This window comes from Schistocerca nitens, chromosome 5 (assembly GCF_023898315.1).
Source record: "Schistocerca nitens isolate TAMUIC-IGC-003100 chromosome 5, iqSchNite1.1, whole genome shotgun sequence".
Lineage (NCBI taxonomy): Eukaryota > Metazoa > Arthropoda > Insecta > Orthoptera > Acrididae > Schistocerca > Schistocerca nitens.
This window is the reverse complement of record NC_064618.1, coordinates 307,070,367-307,091,939: the sequence shown is the minus strand read 5'-3', so window position 1 is coordinate 307,091,939 and position 21,573 is coordinate 307,070,367. Positions and strand designations below refer to the sequence as shown.

At 41.5% G+C, this 21,573-nt stretch overlaps 1 protein-coding gene across 3 annotated transcripts in view; it reads right to left on the bottom strand.

Annotated features, from left to right (window-relative positions):
* LOC126259224 (protein GDAP2 homolog) overlaps positions 1–21,573 on the bottom strand; it is a 1,081,164-nt gene that overhangs the window by 507,833 nt on the left and 551,758 nt on the right. For 2 of the 3 annotated variants that reach the window (XM_049955836.1, XM_049955837.1), the window contains one exon: positions 11,053–11,092. The exons of the other annotated variant lie outside the window; for it this stretch is intronic. The gene's annotated coding sequence lies outside the window, so the exon portion shown is untranslated. The remainder of the gene's footprint in view (positions 1–11,052; positions 11,093–21,573) is intronic. 3 annotated transcript variants of the gene reach the window in all.

Here is a 21,573-nt window from a genome sequence, read left to right as displayed (position 1 = left end):
GCAGGAGAGATTTGTAAACACAGGGATGCGGCCGACGCAGAACGTATGGTGTGTCAGGTAAGAAATGAGTGACAAAAGGATCTGAAAGCTGGCAGGGCACGTGAGACCCAAATTTTCATGACCCCGATGTGGACAGTTAAGTTAGTCTCCCGATTTCAGGCTAATACACGACCTTAATGTCGGACCTCGCGTCCAGATATGAATAGAACACGTTGTCGAAAGTACTGAGAACAAATCCCACATCCCAATAATCCTAGGAGAATTTCGTATACCATAAAATGATCTCGTTAATAATACTTACAATGTCTTTCAGACAGATTCATCCGATCGCCAACATACGAGGGGCATTCAGTAAGTAATGCAACACATTCTTTTCCTCGGCCAATTTCGGTACAATAAATGCGGAATTTGCTGTGGGGCATCGTGGGATATTCCCTCTTCAGCCCCTATAGTTTCATTATACGTAGCCTACAAAATGACGTCTGTAACGGAGATGTGTTCCAAGCAGAGAGCTGTCATTGAGTTTCTTCTGTAGGAAGACCAGGGCATCGCAGATATTCATAGGTGCTTGGAGAATGTCTACGGAGACCCGGCAGCGAACAGAAGCACAGCGAGACTTAGGGCGAGGAGTCTGTCATCGTCGCAAGACGGTCGCGCAAACTTGTCCGATCTCCCGCGTGCCGACCGGCGAGACTCCTGCGATATTGGAACGAGCGGACACTATCATTCGAAGTGATGGACGGATCACAAACACCTCGCTGCACAACAGGACTTGCACAAGTCTGCGTGCCTGAGAGGAGCTCACAAAGCATCATTGCACTGTTCTGCCTCATTCACCCTATAGCTCGAACCTCGAATATTCTTACTTCCATCTGTTTGGCCGGGACGCAGTACGTGGATGATGGTTATTGATGCAGCAAGACCTTGGTTCATACGTTGACCAGTACAATGGTACCAGCTGTGCATACAGGCCTCCCCAGTAAGGTGGCGTAAGGCCGTCGCATTGAACGGAGGTTATGTTGAAAAATGGGATTCTGTAGCCGAAAGAGTGGGGAATAATATGGCGTATTGGTATCCTGAATAAGACCAACCTGCTTGCAGAAAAAGTGTGCGCAATACCTACTGAATGCCCCTCATACAAAGGTAAGAGTCTGCAAGCGATTGATATAGCTGCACCAGTCAGATTCCTACCGGAAGTCACACGAATCGGCAACTCACGACTTGATTTCGAAGCACCCCAAGTTTCTATTCGTCAATAGCTGAGTGGTCAGCGCCTTTGACTGTCGTGTGGAGGACTCGGGCTCGGTTCCAACTGCTGCCAGGGATTGTCCTTTGGTGGGACGACTAGAATGCACCGTGGCCTCATGCAACTCTACAATGCTTCCGAACACCACCATATGGCAGATGATACGCGGCTGATCGATATCACATGGTCTTCTGGGTCTGATCGCAGAGTTTAGTTCTTCACAGGTGTAGTAGTCTTGGAAATCAAGTGAATCTTTTTGAAATATCGTGTACTGGGGCTATTAAGACATTTACATTAGATCAGATTTACTTTCATTCCAATTGAACTGTGGTGAGGAGGTCCTCCGGGATGTAGAACATGTCAGAAAAACAATAATACATGACAAATATTTACAACTGAAACAAATAAGCTAATGTACCTTCCACAGGTCCCAAGTGGAATGATCGTCATTTTTTTTAAATGAACACTATATGAAAGAATCATTTTACAAACACTAATGCACTGAATTTAAAATAAAACAGTGTTTATTTATTTATAAGGTAATAAACATGTAAGAGAACTACTACAATATTTATTTACAATGAACACATTACTACACTGAAATGGTGCAGAAGATATATACACAAATCAGCTGGTTCTATTGAGAAATTCATCAATGGAGTAGAAGGAGTTGGCCACCAATAAATCCTTTAGGCTTTTCTTAAACTGAATTTCATTAGTTGTTAAGCTTTTTATGGCTGCTGGCAAGTTATTGAAACTTTTTTAAATTCAATTTGTATAGTTTTTTAATGTGCAGTCTTAATGCCGATTCTTAGTTACGTGATAAACATTATAAAAGACGATTTGTTGCCAATCGGCACACATATGTCTGTTTTGACGAATTCACTGCATGTGATAAGGCGCCAAGGGAATCCAATCAAGCAATTCATGCACTAACAGACGTCACTGAACTGCGATGAAACATAATGGCACTCCTATGCTAGTGCCCATGCTCAAGATGAAACTCTACGTGACCCATCAGTCCCATGTAGATGAAGTTTTGTTGTATTATGTTTCTGTCACACTCCGCGTTGGACTAAGTTAATTATTCCATACCTAATAGCTTAGATGTTAAATTTTAGCAAAACAAAGAAGTTAAATACACCCTCCTACCTTCCTTCCCACCTATCCCCCTTCCCCGTAGACTTAGATTTCCGTTGCTCTATATGATATGTAACACAGTTTTAGTCAGACTGCCTTTAAAGAAAGGATAATGAGGAAGGGAGAGGTTGTGATAAGTCGAATCTTTATGTCTGTAATGTCTGTTCGAATAGGTCTCCTAAAAGAGCAATACGAAACGCTTGGTTCAGATTTCGGATCGTGACGAGCCAGACAGATACGTAACGAAGTAATCAGTTTTGTCTGACGCATAATGCGTCGCTTTCTGTGTTAATTTAAAGAGGGTATAGGAACAAGAGTTATAACTTACTGTCCAGGTCATCTATGGAGACGGCAGTTACGACACAGCATGAAGCACTAGGTAGTATTTATAAAGTAGGTCAACACGGAAACATGCCGAAGTTGTACGGTCATTAGGAGTAGGTTACGTTACTGGAGGAAAAAGCAAGAGGAATATATCAATAGTTCTGCAGCGGAAAAGCACTTTTAGTCCTGAATATAGGAGGTTATGCAATGCTGAAATTGCATTTTAAGTGTGAGTCTGTACGGTGTCTTGGTAATCAGAAAATGACGGCGTAATTCAGGGTCGTGACGAATACTTCAACTGTGCAATCAGCAATCGATGTTTTTTATTGCATAGGAATACAAGCATATGGTATCTTTAAAAATTTATAGCTGAATTATTCGTTGATCGCAATAGGTTGCGATACTGTCTTTGAACTTCAGTACCTAGTGCTGCTGAAAACACTGTAAGACTGTTAAATAACAGTACTTTGTTTGAATTAATTTGTTTGATATGCATTGATGGGCAACATTTCGCCTTCACTATCTTTGGCCCAAAAAAAGCATGTTCTCTGAGATTTTTTTTCTCGGGATGTGTTATAGATATCAATGTCAAATTTGGTCAAAGTGTTTATTGATATTTTCTCTACAAACTGGAATTTTTTGGACCGGAAATGAAGAAGAGCAAAGGCGGAAGTGCCGTCGGAACGAAACAAAATTTCGATGTCGACCTCCACGCGCGGTATGTCACGTATGTCACAGGTCAGCCGGCTCGTCTTAAATCAAAATTGAGTTGACGTTAGCGAAGTATATAACATTTTTTAGGAATTGTACCTCGCTTAAGTTATGTGGACCATAGGAAACAAAAGGCGGCCATTTGAAAAAAATAGTTTTTTTTGAGGATTTTTCGACTCCGTCGGCCAAGTAAAAATATTTATAGTTGATGGATCGGAATAAATGTGGTATAACTCCTAGACATTTCGAGAAAAACGCGTTTGAAGTTTTGACTACATAGAAATGCAATATTATGCAACTTACGTTCAACCTGTTATTCTGGGTCCATAAATTAGTCCTTCCTCAGAGAGGGCGGTTTGCTCGGTCTGGGCCATCCTGCGCTGCTCCAGAGCCGCTCATACGGCCGGTGACAAGCGGTTTTCGGGCGCTTGAATCCGGTGGTCGTCCGAATGCTTGCCGAACTGCGTCGAACAGAGTCCCAGGGTGACGTCCATCGTTGTCATGGTCTTCAGAATTGCTGAATACCCTTCGTTGAAGCTGCTCACTGCCAGGAAAGTCGCAATCTCCACAGTCTTCGCAACAAAATGCAAATGCTTGGGGGCTAGCTTCCAAACACACGCGTTCAAACTTTCATTTGAATTTTTTTAGTTTCCTCCCAAGCTCCAGTACAATAACTCGTCCTCCGAAATGGCCTCGTAGATCGGATGAATCACTTTTTTTTGTTCAAGCGCGAATAACAAACATTGCCGATCCGTATTCGGAAAAACCGTTTCAAGGGTGGATTCTAAACACTTTTATGGATATAAAAATGCAATTTAAAAAAAATCGATTTTTTGAACCGAAAGATAGTAAACCCCCTTAATAAGAAAAATACACTGTAGTGACAAGTCAATGGATATCGATATGCACATATACATATGACGGTACGATGGCGTACACGAGGTATGAAGTCATTTGCACCCAGGTGATTCATATGAAAGGTTTCCGACGTGATTATTCTCGCATGACGGGAATAAATATACTTTGAACGCGGTATGGCAGTTGGAACTAAACGCATTGGACAGTCCGCTTCGGAAATAGTTAGGGCATTCAGTATTCCGATATCTGCAGTGTCAAGAGCCTGCCGAGACTACTAAATTTCAGGCATTACCTGCCACAATGAACAAAACATTGGAGGACGGTCTTGACTTAACGACCGAGAGCAACGGCGTTTGCGTAGAGTTGCTAGCGATAACAGACAAGAAACATACGTGAAATAGCGGCAGAAATCGACGGGGGGAGGGGGGGGGAGGCGTACGAAGAACGTATCCGTTAGGACAGTGCGGCGAAATTCGGTCTTAATGGTCTATGGCACCAGAGGACCGATGTGAGTACCTTTGCTAACAGCACGACATCGCCTGTAGTGCCTCTCCTGGGCTCGTGACCATATAGATTGGACTCTAGATGACTGGAAAACCGTGGGCTGGTCAGATGAGTCCCAATTTAGGTTGGTAAGAGCTGATGGTGGGGTTTAAGTGTGACGCAGATCCCACAAAGCCATGGACTCATGTTGTCAACAACGCAATGTGCAAGCTAGTGATGGCTCCCAAATGGTTTGGGCTGTGTGTACATGGAATGCACTGGATCCTCTGTAGAACTGAATCGATTGTTGACTTGGAGACCATTTGCAGCCATTCATGGACTTCCCCAACATCGATGGACTTCTTATGGATGACAATGAGCCATGTCACTGGGCCACAATTGTTCGCGACTGGACTGAAGAACACTGTGGACAGTTTGAGTGAAGGATTTGGTTACCCAGATCGCTCGACCTGGACATAATCGAGAGGTCAGTTCGTGCACAAAATCCTGCATCGGCAATACTTCCGCAATTATGGACGGCTATAGCGGCAGCATGGCTCAGTATTTCTGTAACGGTCTTCCAACAACTTATGGAGTCCATGCCAAGCGAGTTGTTGCACGACGACAGGCAAAAGGAGGTCCGACACAATGTTAGGAGGTGTCCCATGACTTTTGTCACCTCAGTGTAAGTTCGTTGTGTAGCATCGTTAACAATGTTCCAAGCGGCTGTGAAGAAACAACTTAGCTTTGGCAAAAATCTTTTATTATATCTTCCTGCCCTCGGGTACACATACAGTATAATCATTATCTGTTTCGACTTATTGGAAAGTCGTTAGCATATAATTTGGATACGCACATAGTGCAACGTCAAAAGAAAGTGTATAGCACTTAACCAAAAGTAAAAAAAGAAAAAAAAAGAAAAAAAAAGAAGGAAAAAAGTTGCACCTTTACTGAAATGCCATATTCACTCTTGACGAGTTACCACGAAACACATTTAAATCAGCTGCCCGTTTTTTATGAATATTTACAAGCTACGTTTGAAAATTCCAAAAAAATCGCATAGAAAATTATATCCATCTTTGGAAGTATTTATCAGTGTGAGCAGTTACTGAAATGATGAAAAGGAAAGCTTCTTCTAAGAACCAGATTTGCGAACATTATCTGCACACGATTTGCATTTTATGTCACGTGTCACACTTCGCTAAGAGCACGTCGATTCCGCCCGCTGCTGCGAGGTGAGACTTCGAGCGACACTAAGGCACCTGCAAGAACGAGAGGAAGGAACGTTTCAACTTCTCGTTTCTTCACCCGTGGCAATGATTAGTGTGTGTAGAGATGCACAGCGATGTCACTCCTGGCGTTACGGTGTGCGAAGCCTTGAGGTATGACGTCCCAGTTCACTGCTGACAGTGATCGAGGGTACTCTGATGGCACAACGGTACCTAACGGGCACCCTGCGTTCTTACGTGTTGACTTCATACGACAGTATCGTGGTGTCATTTTCCAACACGACAATGCTCACTCACAAATGACACGTGTGTCTATGAACTATGCGTGACGATGAGATACTTCTGTGGCCAAGAAGATCCCTATATCTGCCCCGACTGACCATTTGTGGAACCAGTTCGGACATCAACTATATCTCACTATCAGTATTCGGGATTTCAAGGACCAATTAAAACGGGTGTGAGCCAGCTTCTGCCAGGAGAGATACGGCTTTATGACATCCTACCCAACAGAATCAGTGAATACACTTTAGAGAAGGTGCAATTTCATATTGCTAAATGAGTTCATACTGCGAAGTTCTTGCTACATTTGACACGACGTTATAACCATGGAGTACATCAACATATCGTCTCAACCCATTAAATTTAATTGTGTCCTCCTCCCTTTCTGAGTGCTTCACATTTTTTGTCAGACAGCGTAAGTTAAAGCTTTAAGCCTTGCTCTAAACAGCTGGGAGAAGGCAAGATTGTGGCACGTCGAGCTGAGACATGCTCAAACTAATCTTCTGGTTCAGGAGACGTCAGTATAAGTGATACTCATAGTCCATACATCATTTTGCAACCCAGCCTATCACACATTATAGCACAGACGCGCTTTGCGACCAATCAAAGCAGTCGTTGTAGCGTCTAAGAGTTATCTTTCTGCTTGCTATGAATGAATCGTCAACGAACTGTACATTCACCCGTTTGATAGTTTGTTTTGTCTGGTGAGTGTAGTGTGCATGTTCGATAAATATCCACTCATAAGAGAACTTCTGTACCCTGTTTACAAACAGCATGAGGAGACCAGTATCACACATGTGGAGCATTTAGCAACGACTAACAGACAGAGAGCAGTATGTCGTCCTGAATGGCGTAACTTCAGGTGTGCCCCAGGGCAGCGTAATAGGTTCGCTGCTTTTTACGATTTACATAAACGATCTGGTTGATGGTATTGACAGTAGCATTAGACTGTTTGCCGATGATGCCGTAGTCTACAAGAAAGTAGTATCACACGAAAGTTGTGATCAAATCAATGAGGATTTGCAGAAAATAAATGCGTGGTGTAATGACTGGCAGTTATCTCTCAATATTAGTCAGTGTAACCTACTACATATAACAAGGCGAAAATCCCCACTAATGTACGAGTACAAAATAAATGCCCAGTTTTTGGAAGCGGTAACATCCGTCAAGTATCTGGGTGTGACTATTCGAAATGATCTCAGATGGAATGATCAGATTACACAAGTAACGGGCAAGGCGAACTCTAGATTGCCGTTTATTGGTAGAATTGCTTGCAATACGTGAGTTCGTCAAGTCTTAGAGTATTGTTCGTCTGTATGGCATCCTTACCAGTTGGGTCAGATTCGAAATTGAGAAGGTCCAAAGAAGAGAGGAAAGATTCGTGACTGGTACATTTAGCTATCGCGAGAGCGCTACAAATCTCATAGAAAGTTTAAAGTGGGACACACTTGCAGATAGACGACGCGCTAAACGGAAGGGGCTGCTCACTAAATTCCGAAATCCGATTTTCGCCGAGGATGTAGAGCATATGTTATTACCACCAACTTTCAAATCGCGGAATGATCACCATTCAAAGATAAGGGAAATTAGAGCTCGTACTGAGGCGTTCAGACAGTCGTTTCTCCCTCGCGCGATGGGCGAGTGTAACAGAGGGGGAGGGGGAGGGGGAGGGGCAAATATGACTTTGGCGCGAATTGTGCCCTCCGCCACACACCGCTTGGTGGCTAGCGGAGTATATATGTAGATGTAGACTAGACTCTACTTTCTTACTTCATACCTTCTAGTGAAAATCACCATAAAACTTAGCGTAGCTTGGGAGTTGCAATGTCGCTGGTGACGGTCATTTGCACTCTTGTTTGCCGGCCGTTATGGCGTTTCAGTCTGGTACCGCGCGACCGCTACGGTCACAGGTTCGAATCCTGCCTCGGGCATGGATGTGTGTGATGTCCTTAGGTTAGCTAGGTTTAAGTAATTCTAAGTTCTAGGGGACTAATGACCTCAGATATTAAGTCCCATAGTGCTCAGAGCCATTTTGCAGTCTTGTTTGATTAGTAAATTTCGAAAGTAAGCGAAAGGTACTGGTGGAAATAAAGTTGGGAGGACGGATCGTGAGTTGTGGCTGAATAGATCCGTCTTTAGAGCAGTTGTCGGTGAAAGGAAAAGGTTCCAGGTTTGAGGCCTGATCTGACACCCTATGACCCGGCCGGAGTGGCCGTGCGGTTCTAGGCGCTACAGTCTGGAACCGAGCGACCTCTACGGTCGCAGGTTCGAATCCTGCCTCGGGCATGGTTGTGTGTGATGTCCTTAGGTTAGTTAGGTTTAATTAGTTCTAAGTTCTAGGCGACTGATGACCTCAGAAGTTACGTCGCATAGTGCTCAGAGCCATTTGACACCCTATGTTTATCAGCTAGGAAGTTCTCAAATCACAGCATAGTCCACTGCAGAGAGAAAATTCATTCTTTTTATTTATTTTAAACGTCGAAGCGCCACAGTACTCGCTGGGCGTGTATCCTTTGTTTATTCTCCGCTAGTGTCTGTGGCAGAACGAACCCCGTTTGCGCAATCGAACCTGCCTTTTATACGGCAGTGTAACGATATGTTCTACAATGCAACCGGCCATGACTTCAAGCAGCACATCGAGGAAGCTCGTCACTCCATGACACAGGCAAATTATTTACGTACAGCATGTTGCCCCGGCCGCCAAAACTTTGGAAGTTTCTAGCTGCCTAACTAAAACTGATAGAAATTTTACTTAATTTCATTTGTACACAGCTGACTTAAGTAAATCATCTATGTGACAGAACAGAATAATGTTCTAATAAGAAGTGTAATTTTTTTGGGTCTTCAGTCTTCTGATTGGTTTGATACGGCCCGCTACGATTTCCTCTCCTGTGCCAACCCCTTCATCTCTGAGTAGCAACGTACAACTTCAATTATTTGTTGTGTGGATTCAAATCTCTGTCTGCCTTTATATTTTTTGTCCTCTTCATCTAGTATCATGGAATTTATTCCCTGATGTCTTAACACGTGTTCTGTCAACCTGTTCCTACTTCTTGTCTGTGTTTTCCACGTCTTCCTTTGTCCGCCGATTCTTTGGAGACTCCTGTTTCCTTACCTTCTCAGTCTACCAGATTTTCAACATTCAACAATCTCCTCGATTCTCTTCTGTTCCCGTTTTCCCTGGTCCACGATTTACTACCATAAAATGCTGTACTCTACATGTACATCCTGAGAAATTTCTTCCTCAAATTAAGGCTTATGTTTGATACCAGCAGAATTCTCTTCCCAATAATGCCCTTTTTGACTGTGCTAATCTGTTTATGTTCTCCTTGCTTCGCCAATTCTGATTTTAAGTTTCTCGTTATTCTCAATTATGCTATTTCTCATTACTTTCGTCTTTCTTCCGTTTACTCTCAGTTCATATTCTGTATCCATTAGACCGTTAATTCCATTTGACAGATCCTGTAATTCTTCTTCACCTTTACCGATGATAACAATGTCATCAGCGAATCTCATCGTTGATACCCTTTCACACTTACGTTTACTGATCTAAGTAAGTATTCAAATTGTTCAAATGGCTCTGAGCACTATGCTACTCAACATCTGAGGTCATCAGCCCCCTAGAGCTTAGAACTACTTAAACCTAACTAACCTAAGGACATCACACACATCCATGCCCCATGTGAGACCGTAGCGGTCTCGCGGTTCCAGACTGAAGCGCCTAGAACCGCTCGGCCACACCGGCCGGCTAAGTAAGTATTCCTTTCATTTATTTTGTAAGTTACAGAAGAAACATTATCTGGAAAACCCTGTAGTAAATAACTGTACGCCGGCCGCGGTGGCTAAGCGGTTCTAGGCGCTTCAGTCTAGAACCGCGCGACTGTTACGGTCGCAGGTTCGAATCCTGCCTTGGGCATGGATGTGTGTGATGTCCTTAGGTTAGTTAGGTTTAAGTAGTTGTAAGTTCTAGGGGACTGATGACCTCAGATTTTAAGTCCCATGGTGCTCAGAGCCATTTGAAATAATTGTTCATAGATTGAAAAACGAATTTAGTAGGACAGGATGTGCCTGATACTGGTGAGAGATAGTTTACCATTTCTCTGTATAGTGTCTTGTGCGATATACGTGTACCAGTAAAGGAGGTTGAAAGCTGCGTCGTCACAATCGAGGTTTCTGCTGTCTGGATATCACACAACAGCAATAGCAGTCAATGAAAATAATGTTACACCGATATTCGTCTCCTAATATACGAGTAGAATTACATTAAAACCAACGTGAATGGATGATAATTGGAACCACATCCCTGTCAGTTAGGAGACTAGTTATTTTTCACCGCTGTTCTCTCTCTCTCTCTCTCTCTCTCTCTGTCTGTCTCTCTCTCTCTCTCTCTCTCTCTCTCTCTAGGGAGTGGTAACGTCACACAATCGAATGTAAGCCGTGACGATGAAATCAGTTCTGCGGCGTAATTTAACAGAGTGACATTAGCTCCGGTTGGCACACGTCCAGACTCGTAGATGTGATGCAATTACGGAACGGAAATGGGCGGACTCTGGCTGTTTCCAAGATCGAATCTCTGGGCGGAGATGGCAGCATAGCGGCAGAGGGACCTCACATATCGGGGCCGCGCGCCCGGAATCAATATATAAAGCGGCGGCCTTCTCGCAGGGCAACAGCTCTGGCGGGCGAGCAGCGGGCCCGAACGGGATGAAGCTGTAAAAGAAACGCGGCGCGCAGAAACAAAAAAAAAGAAAAAAAAGAAAGAAAAACAGGATCTGTACTTACAAAGGACCAGCTAGGAAAGCGAAGTTTCGAAGTGCAGCGTCTGTAACAATGCACAAATATTTTTTTAATATTCAGCAGAGGTGCATTTTTTCATACGTTTATCATAAAGAATGATCAGCTGTGACAACTTTGCGAGAAAATTAAGTTCAAAAGAGAGTGAAAGCAACAAAACTTAACATGATGCTCATAGTTTTAGTCTTCGTAACTACGAGTCAGAAACTTCAGTAAACGTTCTTAGTATCTGTAGATCGCGTTGAAGTTTTTGACGATGCAAAGTGAAATTAGAAATCAAAAAACCACAGACGTCTACGTCTAGTTTATTGGGGCAGTAGCAGTATCTCATCAGCAGATATCTGTAAAGGCGATAGTGGTCTCATCAAATTAACAATGAAATTTGACAGTTGCTCTCCTCCATGCCAACCAGCAGGCGTTCCGAAAACATCGGTCATGCGGAAGCTAACTCGCACTTTCTCACGTCCTGAAAACCATGGAACAAGACAATCAAGTTGATTCAGTATTTCCTGACTACCGAAAAGCAATTGACTTTTTACCACAACATCAAAGTTTATTAACAAATTTACGGTTATATGTGGTATTAAACAATATCTGTGACTGGGCTGAGGGTTTCTTGCAAGGAAGGACACAGGATTTTATGTTATCAACAGAAGGAGAACACGAAAATGGGTATTAATAGTAACCTTACACTTATGCAGATGATACAGTTATCTATAATCTGTCCGCCTGCTTAGCTGAGTGGTAATGATTCCGGCGGGGTTGGAGATTTTCTCCGCCCATCGACTGGTGTTGTCATCATGATCATCATCATAATCATCATCATCATCATCTCATCGTCATCGACGCGCCAGTCGCCCAGTTTGGCGTCAACAATGCCACACGGTCATTTCATTTTCTTTCTTCTGTTCTGGTTTTCCCACAGCCCATGTTTCACTACCATACAATGCTGTGTTCAAAACGTACATTCTCAGAAATTTCTTCCTTAAGGTCTATGTCTGATACTAGTAGACTTCTCTTTGCCATGAATACCCTTTTTGCCAGCGCTAGCCTGCTCTTTTATATCCTCCTCGCTCCGTCCGTCGTGGTTTATTTTGCTGCCTAGGTAGCAGAATTCCTTAACTTCATCTACTGCGTGATCCCCAATCCTGATGTATTTCTGCCACTTCTCATTACTTTCGTCTTTCTTCCGTTTATCTCAATGCATATTGCGTACTCACTGGACCGTCCATTGCATTCAGCAAATCCTATGTTTTTTCTTCGCTTTCACTGAGAACAGCAACGTCATCGACGAATCTTATCACTGATATCCTTTCATATTGAATTTTAACTCCACTCTTAAACGTTTCTTTTATTTCCATCATTGCTTCTTCGATGTACAGATTGAACAGTAAGGGCGAAAAACTATATCCCTTTCTTACATCCTTTTTAGTATGAGCACTTCGGTCTTATACTCTTATTATTCCATCTTGGCTCTTGCAGATGTTGTATATTACCCGCGCTTCTCTATTTTCCTCAGAATTTCAAACATCTCGTACCATTTAATACTGTCGAACGCTTTTTCCAGGTCGACATATCCTATGAACGTGTCTTGAGTTTCCTTTAGTCTTGCTTCCATTATCAACCGCAACTTCAGAACTGCCTCTGTGGTGCATTTACCTTTCCTAAAACCAAACTGATCGTCATCCAACATTTCCTCATGACAGGGTAATATAATATCGCGATCTGATTTGCAATCCATAATCCACAATAAGCTTATTTTACTACTTTATTAATGTATCTTCGTTATAGATACGTGAGCTATATACAGTTCAAACAATACAGCAAGCAATCCTAAAGTCTTCTTAAAGTAAGGTAGCCAGAAAAAACTTAGATTAAAACACAGTAAAAAAGGGAAACAGGAAAAGAGGAAACCAAAGTTAACCACTATTTCATTGGTTCAGTCCCTTACTGTAGTTGTTCAAACAAACCGCCGTTTTTTTCTGTCTCTGCGCCGTTCCAGTCTAGCAAGCAGTACATCGTATGACCCAAAAAGTGCAGAGAAAGTCTGCTTTATGCGGTTTTTCATCTCGCCACGGTTTTGATATTGTTCTGGGTACACCATATCCTTTACCGTAACACAGAAATGGAAATGAGCGTTTGGCGTCATTGGCCGGGAGGCCCGTTGAGGGGTAGGTCCGGCCGCCTTGGTGCAGATCTTATTACATTCGACTCCACATTGGGCTGCCTGCGCCCCGGATGGGGATGAAATGTTGATGAAGACAACACAACATCCAGTCCCTGAGAAAATCTCCGACCCAGCCGGGAAACGAATCCGGGCCCGTAGGACGGCAACCCGTCACGCTGACCACTCAGCTATCGGGGCGGACAACACAGAAATAGAAGTCGAGGACAGACAGAAAGTGTGACTCAGCTGGTCATTCAACATCCGTATGTCTGCCTATTGATCACTTGCTGCTTGGCGCACAGACGCAGTGCAGTGGCACCTCTGGGTCCACCATCCTCTTGTATCCACATCACATGCCGCGTTCTTAAATAAATATCGTCGAGCAGGACAGGCAGTTCGTTCGGAAGGAAACTTTCGTGCGTTCTCTCGTTTATTACGCCTTCAAAAAAATGGGAACCAGCGACATGCTTACCTATAATACTACCCCAGCAACTGACGGTCCATCGATGTTGAAAATCTGACCCACACAACCAGTGGGAGGTTCACTAAGGCCCAACAGTGTTTGGCAGTACAGTTCGGCATAGATGTGCCACGAAACGTTGACAAAGTTTATCCACTTGGCCTTTTCATCCAATGAAAGCCCATGGTGCACGTGCTGGTGGTATGGATTCATGTTTGAGTGTTTCAGAATGCCATACAGAGAGCAGCGTGAGATTTGTAACTTCCTAGCGGGCGTCCTTGTACTGATGTGTGAATTTCTGTGTACCGTATCCAACGCAAAGGCATTGATTAGATTTCGCACAGGCCTACTTCGCTGGTGTTTCTACTAAAGCCCGAAACGTGTCTGCAGAAGGATTTCTCCCGTCTCGTTCCGGATACGTTCAGCACAGCATCGAGCTGCCTCACTGGCAACCTCGTTACACGTGCAGTCTCATTACATATGCCTAAGCAAATAAAAGTCGTAGTACGGAACATTGTCAGAGAGATCCACCGCAGTTAACAGGACGATTGTGCAAGAAAAGCTTCGGAGCACGTTATCAACATCGTGTCTGTTACTTCTGAAGGCGTGCACAAGTTGTGTTCCGCAGCGCGGCGTGGCAGGAAAAAGACAGAGATGCGTACACTGCTAGCTCCAATGTCTTGTAGCACTAATATCGGTAAACATATTTTCGTCACGTCTTCCTATGCCCGACTTGTCCCATCTTGTATACCGCCGCTCAGCGCGTTGACTGTCACCGTCATGCGACAGCACTACTCAGCCGCTGCTGGAGTACTGGTTATTCTTCGTGTTTTGCTGTCCCTTTCAATACATATCCATAAACAGAATATCATAGTAGCCTATTTGTTATCTAATAGGGTTTTTAACCACAACTTTTGAAATAGTTTTGTATGTTGGGTTGGGTTATTTGGGGGAAGAGACCAAACTCCGAGGTCATCGGTCTCATCGGATTAGGGAAGGATGGGGAAGGAAGCCAGCCGTGCCGTTTCGAAGGAACCATCCCGGCATTTGCCTGAAGCGATTTAGGGAAATTACGGAAAACCTAAATCAGGATGGCCGGACGCGGGATTGAACCGTCGTCCTCCCGAATGCAAGAGTTTTGTATGTAACAGGAAACAAACCGACGTCTTCCGTTGACATCGGCGTCGCAGAAAAGTGGTGATGGGCAGCATTTGTTTGCGCTGATTCCAGCTATACTTTGCGAAGACGAAGTTGCAAATATCTGCCGAAACAACAGAGAAAAATGGCTCTGAGCACTATGGGACTTAACATCTGTGGTCATCAGTCCCCCAGAACTTAGAACTACTTAAACCTAACTAACCTAAGGACATCACCCACATCCACGCCCGAGGCAGGATTCGAACCTGCGACCGTAGCAGTCGCGCGGTTCCGGACTGCGCGCCCAGAACCGCTAGACTACCGCGGCCGGCAACAGAGAAAATACACGTGTGTGTGTGTGTGTGTGTGTGTGTGTGTGTGTGTGTGTGTGTGTGCGTGCGCTCGTGAGTATGGCCGCGCTGTGAATATATGTTGTTTTGTTTGTTACCTCACAGTCGGTTTTTAGCTACGTAATAGGTCACTAAAACAATTAGACGAATTGTTTCTTCCGTATGATTTATTATAATTTCCAGTTCCATACCTTCAAAGTTGACGAAGTTGCAACGAGGAGACGAATTTGGGGCACGTATATGCAATTCCCATCTACATCTACATCTATACTCCGCGAGCCACCTTACGGTGTGTGGCGGAGGGTACTTATTGTACCACTATCTGATCCCCCCTTCCCTGTTCCATTCACGAATTGTGCGTGGGAAGAACGACTGCTTGTAAGTCTCCGTATTTGCTCTAATTTCTCGGATCTTTTCGTTGTGATCATTACGCGAGATATATGTGGGCGGTAGTAATATGTTGCCCATCTCTTCCCGGAATGTGCTCTCTCGTAATTTCGATAATAAACCTCTCCGTATTGCGTAACGCCTTTCTTGAAGTGTCCGCCACTGGAGCTTGTTCAGCATCTCCGTAACGCTCTCGCGCTGACTAAATGTCCCCATGACGAATCGCGCTGCTTTTCGCTGGATCATGTCTATCTCTTCTATTAATCCAACCTGGTAAGGGTCCCATACTGATGAGCAATACTCAAGAATCGGACGAACAAGCGTTTTGTAAGCTACTTCTTTCGTCGATGAGTCACATTTTCTTAGAATTCTTCCTATGAATCTCAACCTGGCGCCTGCTTTTCCCACTATTTGTTTTATGTGATCATTCCACTTCACATCGCTCCGGATAGTAACTCCTAAGTATTTTACGGTCGTTACCGCTTCCAATGATTTACCACCTATGGCATAATCGTACTGGAATGGATTTCTGCCCCTATGTATGCGCATTATATTACATTTATCTACGTTTAGGGAAAGCTGCCAGCTGTCGCACCATTCATTAATCCTCTGCAGGTCTTCCTGGAGTACGTACGAGTCTTCTGATGTTGCTACTTTCTTGTAGACAACCGTGTCATCTGCAAATAGCCTCACGGAGCTACCGATGTTGTCAACTAAGTCATTTATGTATATTGTAAACAATAAAGGTCCTATCACGCTTCCTTGCGGTACTCCCGAAATTACCTCTACATCTGCAGATTTTGAACCGTTAAGAATGACATGTTGTGTTCTTTCTTCTAGGAAATCCTGAATCCAATCACAAACCTGGTCCGATATTCCGTAAGCTCGTATTTTTTTCACTAAACGTAAGTGCGGAACCGTATCAAATGCCTTCCTGAAGTCCAGGAATACGGCATCAATCTGCTCGCCAATGTCTACGGCACTGTGAATTTCTTGGGCAAATAGGGCGAGCTGAGTTTCACATGATCTCTGTTTGCGGAATCCATGTTGGTTATGATGAAGGAGATTTGTATTATGTATTCCCATACATACTTAGTAAGTGCGAAACATTGCTGAGTTCGTTAGTAGTAAATATGGCAAGGCTAAAAACGTGATGAACATCAGTAGAATCGTTAATAATAAAGTAAGGTGTGTAACCTCCCCACAAGAAATTTCGAAAGACAATACTTAATAGAAATGGAGCCAGAGCTATTAATGACAAAGACAATTAAACAAAATTAGCAATCTGATCCAAGTATAACTTCCCATAAAATAATGAAACATGATCCCATGACAATGAAAGTACAGTGTTAATCAAAATTCAATTAAACCGAAATGTCGGTGTTTGCCCTGTGCGAATTCGGAATAAATTTCTTACCTTATTAAACTGCATGTCAAAATTCTGCTCTTATTGTAGGCTGCGGCTTGGAGGAAATGCATTGCAAGTACCTTTTTTTTTTGAAATTTAACTGAAAATTTTGTTTAAAGGAAATGGAAGGAAATCGAATGATTCTTTGTAAAATTCCTTTTAAATCAAAATTATTATTGGGGGCGATTTTTGAAAGTTAAATTACAATGAGTGTTCGTTACATTATCTGATGAGCGCAAAGCTGCATGATTATTTATTTAAATAAATTATACCTCGTCCTGAATCTCGACCATTGCGATGCCGGCGCCCGCCGACTGCTCTCCGCTACTGCAACTCACAGACTCCTAGCACTACTGAGGACTGACTACTACAGACTGACCGACTGCTCGCTACTGCGAGTCGAGCGCAACTGCTCTGGTCAGAGATTCTACAATGTCTCAGCATCGCTGCCGCACAACATACGTGTTTCATAACCCTCCACTGGGGGGGCAAAAATTTGGCAGCGATGGTGAGTCATTTGGACTTGCCATCGTAACAAATTTTTCTTTTAATTAATTAACATTTACAAAATATTTAGATGTATCACATGAATTAAATGTTGTGCGCATGCACCGATTACAAAACATTACAGACAAGACAAAATATAAGTACAAAACAAATCAGGAAAAATGTATATACAAATTGTTTGACAGATAACCAAGTGTACACACACTGAAAAATTCTTTAGCAGTTTCATAACAGGCAAAAAAAAAATCATGTTGACAAGTGTCATGAGTGCACATGCACTGCAGTGGAGAACATATCAGTAAAAGACGAAATGTATATACAAGAGTAACAAATGACATAAATCATAAAAGGTATACAGAATGAACACAAATCATATCGAAAATTGAGAAGAGTGCACAGGCACTGTAGTTCAGTTGAAAACATATTCACATAAGTGCACATGCACTGAAAACTTTTGAACATTTTTATAACAAATAAACGCAAGAGTAGAAAAAAATCATCAAATCACAAAAAGTATATACAATATAGATGACAAGAGTGCACACATACTGCACTTCAAAACAAATCGAAAATGTCTTTAGTATTTTGACAACAAATGGCAAAAATCATGTCGACAAGTGACACAAGTGTACTCGCACTGGAGTTCAACAAATCGAGAAAAAATGTATAGGCCATGAACATAAATGGTGTTAGTAAAAAAAATGATTTTCACTATTAGGATAGGAAAGGAAGGATTGCACCATGGTTGTAGCACTTTAGTTTGCACATAGCTGCACTGAAAGTCCATATCTTTCCACAGAATCACAACTAAGTGATACAATCTGCAGTTCCGTTCCCAGAAGTATTTATCAGCGTATCAAGACAGTGAAACGTCGTAGTAGTATTCCATACTTATCATTTGGCAGTATACCAGGTACACCAAACAGTGGGACCAGAATAACGTCTTCATCGCTTATGGTGGTGGACAGCATGTTGTGTCAACACCACGCTCTTAAGAGGCGGCACACAGTGCTCCATAACAAAGTCTTGATTAGTGATTACATAAGTAGTTTCTTCGCCTACAGTGGTGGACAGCATGTCGTGTCAACACCACGCTTTTAAGAGGCGGCACACCAACGTAGAATTAGTGCAAAAACCAAATATAGTGCTCCATGATAATGAGGATGGACAAGACAAATGGATGTTACAATAATTTCAGGTAGTTAGGTCAGAAGGTGAAGGACATTAACTAACACACAAGTCTTGATTAGTGATTACATAAGTAGTTTGCGGTATCCATACTCTAGTCATTGAACATTTCTGTACCATGAATGTAGTATTACAGAAAAATGTTCATTAATTAATTTAAAGACAAGAGTGGTAATCAATCGCCATCAAGTATTGAGTATTACAAAACATTTTTCCTCATTCAAATGACATATTTACAAGTAACTATTAACACTCAGTGGCCTAGCAACTTTCGATTAGTACAAAATATTTATCATCATTCCGTATTAATATGGGAAGTCATCATTGAAAACACTAACAAAACGTTAATTTACATTAATTATTGGCACTCAGTGGCCAGCAAGTATTGAATAGTATAAAACATTATTCATCATTCAGTATTCTTCATATCATTAAGAAATCATTATTAGAAAAATCAGTTAATTACAGTCATAGCATTAATAAGCATGGGCATTATAAGTAATTACATTAATTATGGGCACTCAGTGGCCAGCAAGTATTGAATAGTACAAAACATTAGTAGCATTAATAAGCATGGGCATTATAAGTTACATTAATTATGGGCACTCAGTGGCCAGCAAGTATTGAATAGTATAAAACATTATTCATCATTCAGTATTATTCATATCATTAAGAAATCATTATTAGAAAAATCAGTTAATTACAGTCATAGCATTAATAAGCATGGGCATTATAAGTTACATTAATTATGGGCACTCAGTGGCCAGCAAGTATTGAATAGTACAAAACATTAGTAGCATTAATAAGCATGGGCATTATAAGTTACATTAATTATGGGCACTCAGTGGCCAGCAAGTATTGAATAGTATAAAACATTATTCATCATTCAGTATTCTTCATATCATTAAGAAATCATTATTAGAAAAATCAGTTAATTACAGTCATAGCATTAATAAGCATGGGCATTATAAGTTACATTAATTATGGGCACTCAGTGGCCAGCAAGTATTGAATAGTATAAAACATTAGTAGCATTAATAAGCATGGGCATAATAAGTACTCTCATTACAATAGGTAGTGGCAATTATGTTTTGGTATCATTAAGAAGTCATTATTCAAGTGACATACTATTCAGAGCTGATCAGTGTCATTCAGAATTATCATAAACTAGTGACATTATCTGGGACTGTTAATACATTTTGTTTTTTCTGCTAGCAATGCATTGCTTTGGGTAATTAGAAGGGAAAGCAAGAAGAAATAAGAGAAAAAATTGCTTCTAGGTTGTTCCTATAAATGAAAAGATTGTGTAACGTCATTCGTCATGAGTCAGCTGTAGCAAGGTTATCACATTTATAAATGATAGACACAAGTGGGTAAGAAAAAATGCAAGTACTAGAACAGGTATAATAAGTAACAGGTTTAGTAAGTATCATAAAAAGCTTCTCCTGAAAGAAAAATACAAAATGGATTATTGAGCTGAAAGAAGAAACGCAGACTATGCTGAAAAGTAGTGAACTTCGAATTAACAGGTAGTGAAATGTGTATAAAAAATGTGTTCCATAGCTGTCCTTTCCAAAACCTTCAGTCATCTTACTACGCAATATAACACCTGCTGTCAAAGTAAACTGCAACAAATACTTAAATAACTACATAGCATAAATACATAACTTCAACATTATCCTCATCTGTAAAGAAAAACTTCATTATTCATATCATCATAACTCCATCATTATCATCACCTGTAAACAAAAACTTCATTATTCATAGTACCATATTCTTCATCATTATTCTTCGTCAGCATTAATTATCATCTGCAAAAATCATTTCATTATTCATCACACAACTATTCCTAATCCCTAGCATATTTCATCACTTAAAACTAAAATGTGTAGTTCTGTCTGACAGCTTGCATCAATCGCTTTGTATTCTGAAAGAAAAAAATTAGTTAAGACTGCTATTCTGCGATGTGTATAATATATTCTGGTTAATGCTTGTTAATTCTGATCCATTTACTCGTCCTCATTAGCTTATTGCATCTTCTTTCGTTTATTCCATAGGTGAAATTCCCACTTCTGTTTAATTCATTTCCTGTACGCATCATTTATTTCTGAAATTGATGAACAAAGATTAATGTCTTGCATTTAAATCATATACCCATTAAATAGTGACTGGTTAATGGTGACTCAATTAAGCATACAACATAACATGACAGAAAACGTAATATCTCAAAGCACAGACAGTGTTTAAAGGCAAAATGTGTACAGAGAATATCGTAATGCAGCAGCAAAAAGGAAAATGTAAAACAGTCACGATGTTGAGATACCACAAGGCAAAATGTCAAAGTCAAATGGTGTGTGTTATACCTTAACTAGTTCACAGTGCATACAAACAAAACATGAAAAATCGTACATACATAAGAAAGACAAAATGTGACATTCGTTGTGTTCAGCTTATATGTAGTGTAGTTAATAGATGCGATAATTAAAGACTTCAATGGAGAGAGAATTTGATAAAATTAATGCGTCATTATAGAGAATTGCATAATTATTCATAAAATGCGTAAGTTCATCTGAAAAAATGCACGGTCTAGTGTGTAACGACAAGAAGAGCGACCTGCTAACCTTACCTTGTGAATATAATTGCATAAGTGGTCATAAAATGTGTAAACGGCCTCATAGCATGTTACATCGTAAAGTGGTTTCATTCGATAAAGGGTTTAACGTTTGACACATGATGGTTGCCTTTCGATTTTCTGGTTCTCAGAGTTTCGACGTGTACAACATTGGGGTGAGGAATGCTGCGAATCCGATATGGACCTGCGTATAGAAGTTCAAATTTACTGCACTTACCTTTTAATTTGCTGGATAAATAGTGTGTACGTACTAATATCTTCTGTCCAACGTGA